Source organism: Strix uralensis, chromosome 8, assembly GCF_047716275.1.
Source record: "Strix uralensis isolate ZFMK-TIS-50842 chromosome 8, bStrUra1, whole genome shotgun sequence".
Classification (NCBI taxonomy): domain Eukaryota; kingdom Metazoa; phylum Chordata; class Aves; order Strigiformes; family Strigidae; genus Strix; species Strix uralensis.
In genome coordinates this window covers 21,425,767-21,439,260 of record NC_133979.1, presented here as the reverse complement: position 1 = coordinate 21,439,260, position 13,494 = coordinate 21,425,767, and the positions used below count along the sequence as shown (strand labels likewise).

Below are 13,494 nucleotides of genomic sequence, written 5' to 3'. Positions count from 1 at the left end.
ATCCTGACATTGTATCTTGTTGCAGTCGATTTTAGGGGTTTGAACAGCTCCAAGAAAACACTTTGCTCCTAATTAGCATCTAATTTAATACACAAAAGTTTTGCATCTGTCACATGGCTATGCTGAAAATGTTTCGCTCTTGGTTACAAAAGGTTGCAACAGTGGAATGAGGACAAGACCTCCTGGTCGTTTACTACAGAACCAGTAACATTGTCTTTACATCTTTATCTTTTCTGGGGTAGGAAGGACCGCTGTGGCTGGGTTATGAGGATAAATGTGATACTAAGACTGCTGTGACTTTGTGTAACCAGGCCTGGATTAATGTGGGTGGACAGCAATTCTTAGAAAATCAAAAGGTAGGAGCTGGCAGCTGAGCTTTCTGGGTTCTTTGAAAACCTTTGTCTCAAAAATCTCTTTAAATAAAACTACATTTCCAGTTTCATTTTAAATGCAGTGAATGATTTTGTAGTAAGTTATTCTGGGAGCTCTATAAATATATAGCATAAGTTAAATTATGTTCTATGTCTACTTAATATTAATTTCATTTGTTGAGCAGCATTTAGAATTGCCTTCTTACATCACATAAACATAATATGAATATATCTACAAGAGATTAGAGAGATTCTGAGCTGAAACAGTGTGTCAGTCAGGAAGTTGTAGAATGGTAACCAAAGAAGGTAACATTTTCAAATAATAGACCTCACTAAAGGAATTTTATGTTGTTTCATTTGAAAATTAAATACTGTTTTCTTTGCTGACTCTTGTGTATATTGCACTCTATCATGTGTTGTTTCTCCTACTGTTCATTTTTCCCAAAATGGATAGAAACAAAATTTTATTGTATTTAAAACAACTGCTTTTTTCCTGATTATTCTAACTTACGTTGTGATATCCATGACAGTATCAGAAACTGTCCAGTGCCTCCCAAACTACCTCCTAATAACAAATATAAAAAACAGTATAACTTTTCTTGGCCACATTACTTTCTGGAACATTGAGATTAAGATAAGGTATACACATTTACTGTGCATATGTACAGTAAATGTCTGCAAAACTAATATGGTTATCCATTCAGTCTTGTGTTCTATTTTCAATGTCTATATTTGCAGATCATTTTAACAGAGTTGCATTTATCAAAAGGAAGAAACTAGTTTTAAAAAATTATTGCTTCAGTAGGGTGAAACTGTGCAGATTGCAACTCATTTGTAGCTATAATTTGTCTGCCTATGTTCCTCTTGTGATTTCAGTTTGCTATAACTCTATTCTTCACAACTAGCTACAAGTTGTTTCATAGCATTACAGTGTGCTATTATGTATTTGCCAAGTTTCACCCCAAAGGTATTTGAATTTCAGTTCTGAGTAAAATTCTTCCTGTACAGTAGGTGATTTGCAAGGTGCTTTGTGATATTTGGTGATAAAAGGTGCTACGTAAATTATCTTTACTACCATATGGCCTCTTCATGTTCCCAATTCACATCCACTGGGAAAAATCTCTCGGCAACATCAACAGAAGCACATCTGGTCCACACACAGACTATGACAGAGTATTCTTTTGGTTTGATTAGTCCTTCTATGGAAGTTCAAATGTATTAGGCATAAGAAGAAGAAACAAAGCTTCTCAAAAATGAAAACCACTCTACAATGTGTTTGAGACGTGCCAAAAGCTGTTCTCAGTAGAGACAAGCATAACAGTAGAGACAGGCATAACATTAAATTGGCTTGGTCAGAGTGAAAATCTCTTGTAAGGGCACTGCTTACAAACCATCTGGACTTTCAGGTCAGTAGTTTGCTGCAGAAATGCTTCAGACCCTGCATATTCAAGCACAACATGCTAGATTTTACTACGTTCTCCTTTTCCCCTGTTGCTGACCACTGGTGCACTGATACAAAACTAAATGATGACTGATGGTGCAGCTATGATCTGTGATGCTTTCAGATGAGGGACGCAAGTACTCTTACTCGTAGGGTATGCTGATTGTCATGCCTGCAATGCAGGCAGTTTTCTTCTACTGCTTACAGAAAAGCATGCCAAATTTGTGTCAGTGCTTCTTTCCATTGCAGCCTCTTGCAATCTGAAAACATTTTCAAAATAAAAATGACAATGCCAGTGAGAATGAACTTTGACAGCAGTATAATGAAATGTGTGGGAGGGAGAACTCAATCTGCAGACTTTGAAAGAAAATTTAATTCCACCTCCAGTCCTGCAAGATGTGGTATTGGACCAAGGACTTTCAGTACAAGTAGCAACAATCTAATTCATGCATGGTGAGAATAATCCCTTGTGGTGCATGCAATATTAATACTCCAGGGTTTTCTTCATCTCTTGTCATGTATACTTAAAGTGTAACCTCTTTGAGGCAGGAAGTTACTTTATTGTTTCATGCATTTACTGTGCCTTAGCACGGTCAGACACTGTTAGGGGGATATAATCACTACTGTAGTACAAACGACTCTTTTTTTTTTTTTCTTGGAGAAGTCACAGGAACAAAGCAATAATAATATTACTCCTAGGTGTATAAACTACTTCCTAAAAATAGATGTATATTTTATAACTGAATGCAGGTATAAAAGTTACCTCATTACTTTAATGAAGGTCCAGATTTTCACATAACGTAGCTTGTGGAAATCTACTGACAAAAGTACCAAACAGCAGCAGCAGAGAGACTTTCTGTGCTGGTGGGAAGATAATCACCGTACCTGTGGTGAAGGTAGGAAAAGGAAACTGGGCTCCCTGATGGCTCTCGGCTCTCAGGGCACATGCCATCAGCGTGATTTCTAAAGCACAATTTCTCGAAACTGTCACCTCTGTCCAGGCAGAAGCATCCACTTCTTTGTTGTTGAACACTGAGAAACTGGACTGTATTTCTACAGCCATGTTAGGAGGAGCATTCCTATTTGTAACCCTGCTGCAGTAAAGAAGGCAACTCACATGATTATACCAGTGTGGGTCTATAGTATTTCAGGTGAAATTTTCTTAAATCAGATATATTAATGACTAGAATGAACAAGGAAGGGGGTAATGGACTTTCCATTGCTTCAGCTAAAAAATGGATGGTTGTTGGTTTTGAAGAAAATGTATGTGCTTTTGAATATAAAATTAAGAGTGTTTAATGACCCTTTGTGGACCTTATATGTTAACCATATTAAAAATTTAGCAAATATTAAGAAGCAGGTGCATGAAAAGAAGGTTCTGTCTTTATATAGCACCTTCTAGAAGAAAATTTGATCTGAGGCTGCCTTTTTTTCCTCTTGGTGCACTGAATATCCTCAACAATTAATTCCAAGCTGTTATTTTTTAGCTTATTAATAGGTCATAGATAAGAAATAGATTAGACTCATGTGTGCATATTTACTTAGCCTTTATCGTCCTGATAACAACCTGCACTTTCTGAAGTGAGGAGCGAGCTTTTTTCCATCTGTGTATGCTAGACAAGCAGAGTACAGAGGCGGCCATCTTGTTTGCTGCTCTGTTGAAGTATGTTTTCCTTTGGCTGATCTGAGATGGAGAATTGCATGATTTGTTGGGAGAAGCCAAGATGTGTCTTTGCATCTTTTGGGTGATAAACATCTCTTTCAAATCTATTTCATAAAATATTCCCTACTGGAAGAGCTTTGGTAAAAGTGCTTTTGCAAAGAGAAACTCCTCGAAAGAGGTAGGAAGGCAGTTGAGAAATGGAATTTTCCTCCAGGAAAACATTCAAGTGATTTTTTTTCTTTAAAGAATTTATTTTGTCCTGAATTAAGATAAAAAGCCAACAGTTCACAGTCTCTCTTGGGGTAAAAACTATGTTTTAGGAGAACCAGGTTGGAAATTTCAGTTCACCTTTAGATGCTAACAGGCAATACAGCTGCCTCTTGGGAACGGCTGTGTTTCTCAAAATCCACTCAGTTCTTTCATGCAAGCGCTTTTTAGCTGATAGTATGTATTTTTCATTGTAATTTTGACCAGCTCAGATAGTTAGCCAGGTATGGATGTGATTACAGATGTGAATGGAAGATTGCCATGACTCATTTCACTAAGGAGAATTCAATTTCAACTTGCCCGGACAGTAAGGGATCACACAAATTTCAGAAAATTGCTAAAAAGAAGTCCCTTCTGCGAGTGGAGAAAAATAACACTTTTCATGAAGGAAAACCAGCAAACTATTGTCATTAATAGAGCTATGTGAGTTTCATTTCATTGGATCCCAGGAAACGCCCTTTGTCCTGAGTTTCCCGGCACTGGGTGTCAGCGGGGAGGCGCTGGCAGCGGGGCCGCCTCTGTGAGGAGAGGCGCGGGCTGCGCCGGGCGGGGCACAGCCGGTTCCAGCCGGTTCCACGAGCCCCACAGCAGAGCGCAGCTGAGCCCCTCAGCCCGGCTGGTAGCGCCTCTGTGAAAGAGTGTTTAGGGAACGGCAGAATCCCACAAAGGTGGTGAAAGGGAATGGAAGGGCTCAAACAAATTAATTTCAAACAGTTATTAAGACTAAACTGTGATGTGATGTGTGAAAGCTTTGCTTGTGCTTTGCTTCATTTGTTTCTCAAGGACTCCTGACTTCTCAACTGTTTCCTTAGGTCTCTTTCTTTGTTTAGGTAAGATTGAAATGCTCGTTAGGCTCCCTATGTAAATCACTGATAGCAGACTGGAGGCCTTCAGTGGACGCTTAGGCAACTCCTAGAATGAGATAAGGGGCGCTCGAAGAGCTCGAAGAGACACAGAGACCCTGTTATAGGGAGGATGATTCTGGTGATTTAGGAGGGAGACACCTCGACTTCACTTCACAGCACATGCTCCGGAAAGAGGGTTAACTAGCGAACACTGTGAAGAAGACTACTTACTTCCGCCCTTGACCACTGAAGACCCTCACCCTATTTTCACTATGCATGCCTGGACTAGGTAAATAAATTCTGGGAACTCATTATCATAAGACACTCCTTTCTAGGAAATCTAATGAATATGTACAATTTGTGTGTATGTAAACTGATGTCCCTTGCTAAGTCTTGGGAGCCCTTATGGTGGAGAATCCCCAGGGTGACCCCAGCGCTGCTAATAAAGAATAGCTGCTTAACAGTTATATTGGATTCTGACTGTTGAGTTAATTTCTTTGTTTCAGTGGTGAGGAAAAAAGTGTGAGAAACAGCCCTGCAACCCCCAAGGTCGGACAAGGAGCGGGGGGAGGATGAGTCACTTCAGGCGCTGGAGCAGAGATCCATGATATGAATTGGATGAGAGCTCCCTAACACAAGCCAGCAGGTCTCCTCACATCTCTTCAATGAAGTGATGCAAATGACTTTCTAGCGCTTGCTGGTTACAAGCCACAGCAAAAAATATCTCAGGTAGGGGAGAGCACATATCTTTCTGAGGGAAATAACAATGTATATTTTGCCTTAATCTTTTAATGTGTGTGTTTGTATTTTAGATCTTCTGAAACAAGAAAGAAGAGAAGAGTGGTTGCTTAGGAGACAGAAAATATACAAGTATTAATATTTAATTCTCTTAACTGGTTCATTCACCTTTTGGTCATAATGCTTAAAGCACTTGGCTGGAGTCTGAAGAGATGGAAAAACCTGACCCTCCCCACTAGACTTTGTAACAAAATCTCTGCAGGGAGTTTTTCCAGAAGGTGAATTACACTGGGAGTTAGGCTGCAGAGAGCAAGAGCCCAGCCACAGACCACAGTTTGCAATGAAAAAGCACATCAGTGCCCTGTGCTAGAAGCGAGGTAGGTACCTTAGTTACATTTTCTGGTCACTGGGCTGAGTACAGGTAGCCCTCTTGGCCTCTTACTCAGTTTTCTTTTCCAAAGGCAGTGTGATATTTAATTAGCTAGTTTGTTTGTTTTTATAGTGGAAACAAATATTTGCAATATGGTTTGTGCAGTACAACATGTTACATCTGATGCAGCCTTACAGAATGTGGGTTCAGATGGATTTTTAAAATTTGCACAACTGGAGTTTGTTTTTCTGTTACTTGTCTGGACAGCTGATACTCTCTTGCACATACATCCACCCATGGTGTCTCCATGGTTTCTGCTGTACTTGAGGCTACTGAGAAATGCAGAAATTTTTTGTGACATTTACTTTGCTGCTTTCCTTTAAGCGGCTTAAATTTTTGTCTGGGAGGCCAGGTAACTTATGGTGGTTGCATCCTGGGCAAAAAGAGCAAGTCCTCTAATGGTATCATAGTGGGATGACTGGTACTGCCAAGCAGCATGTCTTTCTGGAGAATATGTTCAGATACTTAATGCCTATATAGAAGTTATTTAGTGATTATATAGAAGTAATCTCTTCTATAGAATTCCTCACACTTCTTTAAAGATCATGGAAATATCTTCATACTTTAGGTTCAGTCTCCTCCCGTTATGGGTTGAGGGAAAGAGTTTATGAGGCTGTAGAAACTATCCTGTATGATCTTAGTGAAAAGGAACAGATACAAGTTTTGCAAGGGATTTGCTGCACACTGCTTAGTTGGTGGAGGACCATCAGTGGTCCACAGCAAAAACTGGCCAGAGCCAAGACATATGGACCAACCAGTCCTATCTGTTAAAGGAATTATCTGTGTTTTCTAATGCCAGAGGTTTTTCTTTTATTCAGATGACTTTAAGTGCTTGGTAAGTATGCAAGATGGATAGGCAGAGGTGAAAACTTAGACCAGTTGGTTGGGGGGAAAAAAAGATTTTGGGCACAGAAAAGCCATTAAGGACCATGTGTCTTGGAAAAACTTGTCCTTTTTTTTTTTTTTTTTTTTTTTTCCCCTTCCCTTCCCAGCTGTATCGTTTGGGTTGATCAAAGAAGTTGGTTCTCATGGTCAGCAATCCCAAGGTCTGAAGCAGCATGCCTGGGAGCTATGTCTGAAGCTTTTGCCACTTTCCTTGCTTGGTTGGCTCCAACTCTGTGTTTCGGCTTTGAGGCAAAAAATTTGGAGCATCACAGCAGGTAAAAGGACAGTTGTTACACAAAAAGATCTTGAAAGCCCTAGAGCCTACTAGGTGGGAATTTCTTCCATTCTGCAGTTCCTGCAGAACTTAACACTGAGGCTGTTCCTGAGAGGTCCTTTCTGTGGCCCAGAGGTGGGGCAGACCTGTGCTATATGTAGCTTGCTTCAGCAAGATTGCTCTGAGTCACAGGCTGTTTGTGAGTACGCAGGGTTTGACTACCTGCCTCTTCCCTGAGCATGTTGAGAAAATGGCTTATAGGCTGGATGGCCCAACCAAGCAACTTTAAGCATGGTAGTGGTTTATAATCCAGGGTACCACAAAAGATACTTTCTCACCTTGCAAAGCTTCCTACTTATTTATTTACTTATTTCCTGTGTGCAATTAGAATATTAAAATCAATACTGTTATTCACCTGAGTATATCCTATTTGACAGAAACAAGGATTGCAGAATCAGGTCCTTATCTGAATTATTTAGAATATAAGTTTGTATAAATCAGGGACTAAATCAATTACAGTCACGGGAGATGAACCAGAAACCTTTCTGTGTTCCGATGCAAAAAGAGTGAGAGCTCTTTTTTTTTTAATTAGACTTTATAGCACCTACTTGTACCCTTGGCAATTCAACTGAACTTAACCAAACTGAGATCTCATCAGGTTTTAATTGTGTGATTATAGCATTATTAAAATAAGCTATCAAATGGCCCTCAAAACAATCCTATGTCCCCTAGTACCAGGGGTTCATAAAGACATATAATCTCTAAATGCCTGAGCACAAATTAGTCTGGGTTGGGTGGATAAGCAGAGAAAAGGTTGTCTTGTGGTAATACACAGTCGTAGGAAATTGTTCTTTAAACATTCTGGTTTTAGTCTGCAGCTGGCAGTTCATCTTCACCTGCAACCTATCCTTTCTTACTAGGTTTTTGATCAGTCAGGGACGTTATGTAATTCTGTGTCACGTAGCCTGGGGCATTTTCACACGCCTCTGCAGGGTAGACCAGTCTGATTGCAATTTGTAAATTCACAATTTAGGCAAATTGTTATGTAACTGCAATAAAATGTCTAATCTCCCTTTGCCGAAAGCTGTTACACATGGCTGGATTCCTGGTGAGTGCAAAGTGGTTAAATTGAAGGCAGCGGAAATTATGCTGCTCTGTACCAGCTGAGAATCCAGGCCACAATGTATATGGAAATCATAAAGCCTCTGCTCTGGTTTGGGGTATTTTCTCACATTTTAGTGTTTTGTTCTTACATATGCCTCTACAGTCACTCCTGAGTTCTACTGTCTGAGTGAGACCAGGATTGAATTTTTCTATCAGCTTGCATATATATATATATATATATACACGCATGTTAAAAAGTAACTCTTGCTCTCTGCAGTAGGAAACCGAGGAAAGGTGTAAGAATCCATTTGCTTTTTGGATGGATGATGAAGGCAGATGCACCTGAAGAAAGTGAGGTGGACAGGGCTCTGGCTGCTGCTGAGACTTGTGATTTATCAAGAGGCCTGTGGTGGTTCCTCGAGCATGGGGAGGTAAGCATACTCCAGAGTCACACCCTGGTTTTGCCGTTATTGTTGCGATAATGAGCCCTTGGAATTGTTGCCTCAGAGGCTCTGGTGTGTTCAGAGGCTGCAGTGCTGGTGTTTTCACTGTCAAACCTTCAGTGAACTGAGTGGGGCTGAATGATTTTTCCCACCTCCGCTACAGCTCAACTATAGACAAGAGCAGAATGTGCTGCCTGCAGCCATTAGAGTCTACAGCACCCGGAGTTCAGGGCAAGTGGAAGCTGAAATGCCAGTGGGTGAGCTGGCTGCCTGAGGGAGTTCATGAGTTTACAGAAGTGTTTTGAGTAGAACTGGGATGAAGGAATTGAGGTTGCAATATAGATGTGTCAAAAACAATCTAAACATGTCTGAATGAGCACATTCAGAAGAAGAGCTTAAAATTAGTATTTACCTGTGCTGGTGGTAGTATTTTATTTTGTAACTCTTCAGTGAGAGCAGAATTGCAGCAGTTAAATGGATGACAAGGGTTAACATTTTTAAGGCCTTTGATTCTGCTTTTGTCCTTCCTACTTGTTAGATCTAAAGTACCTTTTCAGCTACCAAGCTGTAACCCGCAGCAGGTCTGTGCTATCATCTTAGATCCTTCTAGAAATAAAAGAAAGGAATTTATGTAATCTGTAAATAAACTTTCTCTCATGCTATAGATGATACTGTATCCTGAGCTCCTACTAAAACACCATTGAATAATGACCATTGTGTGTTTATATATATTTTTTTACTATCCATTCTCACTTAATTCTGAGCCTTAAATATGTATCTGGAATAGAAAGGATATTTATTGCAACATTGTCAAAGTTCTACAGGTGCTTTGTTAATTTTTAGATAAAACAACACACAGCCTTTTATTAAATACTAATAGTATTGTATTTCCCGTAGTATTTCTTTAAATCCTTCCTATGTTAAGTGATACATATTCTTTTTCACAACTAGCTATATGAGAAATGCTGGGGGTAATTTGGGGTTGCATCGTACACACGTGCCTTTGTGAAACCAACAGACCTGCGGCCTGTGCTCCCACCAGGGGGCAGGACGAGACAAAAATTAAGGAGCTCGAAGGGGAAGAAACCCAACGGCTCTGCTTTTAATCCTGTCGTTCCCGCCCCCCCCCCCCCCCCCCCCCCGCCCATTTCTACAAAAACACAACCTCTGCAGCTGTATGAGTGAAAGCAAGTCTTCTGTTTTTTTGGAGGGGAGTTATGTAAACAGTGCTTGGCTTCTGCTTCAGTGAATATATACATATTGCTGCTTCTGAGATACTGTATGTCCTTACAAACAGAAGTCCTGTGATCTAGTTACAAAAGCATTTTTAAACTACATAAAGCTATATAGTAAATCTGTATGTTTCCCATCTTGTAAAAAACAGTTTTAAATCCTCTCTGCAGCATTTTAGCTATTATTTTTCTTAAACACAATTTGAAGATAATCCTAGACACTACAATTCAAGACTCTAGCATTATATTGTCCTTTGTAAAAACAACATAGTAGGAGCCTGAGGCTTATGCCATGCCCAATTACAGGAGAACTCTGACGTCTTAAGTGTTTCTTGTGTCTAGGAATAATGCAGAAGGCAGCCTTCTTTCTAAGGTACTGCAGTGACCCACTTGTGCTGTGATGGAAGGGGACTGCTGACTGAAGCCTGTTTAGCCCAACCATAAATCAGATAGCTGTGAGGAGCAAAAACTATTGCAAAAACTAGGTTTGTTCATAAAAGTGGATGTGCTTGTAAGGAATGCTGTTCATAATTAATCACAGCCTAATCCCAGATGATGAGTACTCATCTCTGAGCAAGAAGATCGTGAAAGACTTTTTGGTAATTACACCACAGAATTTATTATCTGTAAAAGGAGATGAATCATCTGAGAATAGAAATTTATCAGCTAGTTCCCAGGCCACTCCAAATCTACAGCTGAGGTGGGAAGCCTGTAGCTGTTACCTCTGGGTTGCTCACAGCGATGATTTTACACGTATGCTACCAGAGGTACAAATCACCAGGCACCAGAAACCACGGTGAGAGTTAACTGGGTTTTCATTCATCATAGCTTTGTACAGGAACACCCTGGCAAAGGGTGAAAAGGCAATTTGAAATTGACAGTATGCTTAGCGTTGCTGCAGGATCTCCTGGGTTTAAGGAATGTGTTTTAGCTGTTACCAGCAAAGCAAGACCCCGCCTTGCTTAAGAGAAAGAGGTTCTCTCTATCACCTGTAATTAGAGACTCCACTAACTTGAGTATCTCTGGAGCTTTTGTTTTTCATTTAAACTTTATGCTTCGGTATTGCATTTGGCTTGAGACATAAATCATTCAGGTGGGTCAACTATGTCAAACAGGTAGCTAGAATAAATACAGATGTGGAAGGTCTGAATGCTCAGAGATGTAGATAACTTCATGGAGGCCTGGCATATACTGTTTCTTACCTAGCACTTCTGAATTGAAACTGTGAATCTCATCATGGTCCTCTGCACTGTCAAAGCGTAAACCACCACTTTTGGGTGGTGGTGGGTTGTACTGAAGAATTTTACAGGAAGTGATCACAGTGCAGGAGTCAAGTAGCAACTCTGTCGCAATGCCATGATTGTGATCATCTTCCAGTTCTCTTCCAAAGCTGCCAGAGACTTAAGAGTATGTCTCTTCTATATCCTTGGGATTTCTTTCTTATATCAATAATCAGAATTAGGGGAAAAGAAATTAAAAGTCCAGAGTCTGGAATGCTTCAGAATCTGTATGTGTAAGAGATTACACTTTTGGCTTTTACACAGGCATGTCATAGACTCAGACTCATGCAGGTTGGGTGGGACCCAGGATCCAGTCCAACCCACTTCTCAGAGCAGGGTCAATACTGAGTTCAAAGTAGGTTTCTCAGTGTTTTGAAAACCTCCAAGTGTGCTACCTGGGCAACCTCTTCCACTGCTTCATGTCCTGTCACTGTCAAAACCTGTTTTCCTAAGGTCAGGTCAGAACCTCCCATTTTAGTTCATCTCTGTTGTCTCTCATTCTCCTGCCAGACATCTCTGCAAAAAGCTTTATCTTCCCAAGAACCTTGTTGCAGTTATTGAAAGGCTCCGTTAAGTCGCCCTAAACCTTCTGTATCTGTGCTGTGGAGGTGAATGTTTGTGTTCCTGTATTTTCAGTGTGACTATAACACATAATTGCGATACCATGTTTGGTTATTTTCTATAGATTTAGATGGAATCAAAGATACTGCTAAAAGTTATGGATCAGCTTATGGTAACTTCCCCTTAAATAGACACAAATAGATATCCTATTTTAATATAAATATACAAAGTATCTCTATGTATAACTTACAGGCATTTATTACTATTATAATATATTTTATATATTTTAAGCAAGATAAACATACTTTATAAATTATATAATTATATAATTTTTTTATCTACCATTTCTCAAGTGCTTTAAGCAATTTTTGTAATACTACGCTAAAACTTCTTCACAAATCTCACATATTTAGTGCAGAGAAGTAGTAACTTGTATCAAACAGCTCTGGTCTGGTAGGACTAGAATTGAAAATTTTCCGGTCTTATAAATAGAGTGAAGATGAAATATTTTACTATTATTACTGGCCTCATTCATTCCAACATCATGAGTCAGCCCCCCAGAAAGAGAGTAAAAACATTTATTAAGATTCTTTTTATTTCCTTCATTTTTGCTTATAATTCTCTGTGTTTCATGTTTTAAGCTTTCCCCACTGGCTACTGGAGTTAAAAACTTAACAATTTTCTGCTGCTGAGCAATTTAAAGGGGCTAAAATGAAGGGGCAGTGAGGGAATCTCTGAATACTTTATTTGAAGGGGAACAGATGAAGGTCTGTGAAAGGCAAACTGAAAAAAGTACTAAAGGGAAAAATTTCTTCAGGCATATTAGTATGCACTAACTTCCAGAGGTATAAATATCCACACAAAGCAGAAGCCAGAAACAATGCTTTTACTAATTTTTTCCTCAGTAGAACAATTCAGAAAGTGGCTTTGTGTGTGGGAGTTTCACAGTTGGCTGAAACACAAAGTCAGGAAGTTTTTCAGCTAAAAACATTTGGCAGAAAACTGAATTTTTTTAAAAGCAGCTGCAGAGACAGTTCTGTTTTGCAAGTGGCTTATGTCTCATTTTCCTCCCTTGGGTTGTGTGAGGCTGGGCTGCATGGTGCTCTTGCAGTGGTAGCATGGGGTTCACCATGGTGCTGCGCAGAAAGCACTGGCAGCCACTGGTGTGTCTCACTGGTCTGTATTTCCACATCAGATGATAAGTTAAAACAGGTAGTATATGAACTTATAAGTACTTACATACAGGGCAAATACAGTTCTGTTATGTGACAGTGAAATATATTAATATGTCTAAAGCATGCCTAAGTAATAAAAGTAAGTCCAAGCTCTGAATTAGAAAGCTAAAATCAGATTCAGGTTAGTGAAATAAATCTGTGGGGTTACCCTGGATATAGTGGAGGTCAGAACTTGTCTCAGATTCAGTGGTAAATAAAAATGAAGAGAATACTGAAAGCATGCACACTATTGTCAAAATTGCGTGTATTTCTTGAAGGTGTATATTTCAATGACCAAACCTGCATTTTATCCTTTCAGAAACTTTTTTTTTTAATGGTAATATCTCAGTTTTAAGTTCATGTCAGAATATTAAGCTATTTAAGCTTATTAGCTAACAATCAGGTATTCAGAAAGTTAAAACAAGACTATTTTTAATAAGTCTGTAATCTCTGATGAATCAAATGTCATGATCTTAAATTTTGAATGTGATTCTCAATTATTTATCTTACTGTACTTTATAAGTTTTCTTATTAGATAATTGTTACAGACACTAAATGGATGTCTTCCAGGAACAATCAGTTAATAACTTTAAGTAAATGAAAGGACTGTCTTTCCACTGAAAACTGCCGGAAGGAAGCCAACATACATTTGATGTACACAATTTAGTGGAGCTGAATTTCTTCTTTTTATTTTCCTTTTTTTTTTTTACTGTTTCTTCATCCACATATTCTTATTTTTTTTAAGT

General features: G+C 39.3%; 1 long non-coding RNA gene across 2 annotated transcripts in view; it reads left to right on the top strand.

Annotated features, from left to right (window-relative positions):
* The first annotated feature begins 4,493 nt into the window (after positions 1-4,493).
* LOC141946571 (uncharacterized) overlaps positions 4,494-13,494 on the top strand; it is a 72,124-nt gene continuing 63,123 nt past the window's right edge. For both annotated transcript variants that reach the window (XR_012629874.1, XR_012629875.1), the window contains exons 1-5: positions 4,494-4,876; positions 5,094-5,316; positions 5,400-5,702; positions 6,748-6,915; positions 8,296-8,449. This is a non-coding gene — a long non-coding RNA (uncharacterized LOC141946571). The remainder of the gene's footprint in view (positions 4,877-5,093; positions 5,317-5,399; positions 5,703-6,747; positions 6,916-8,295; positions 8,450-13,494) is intronic.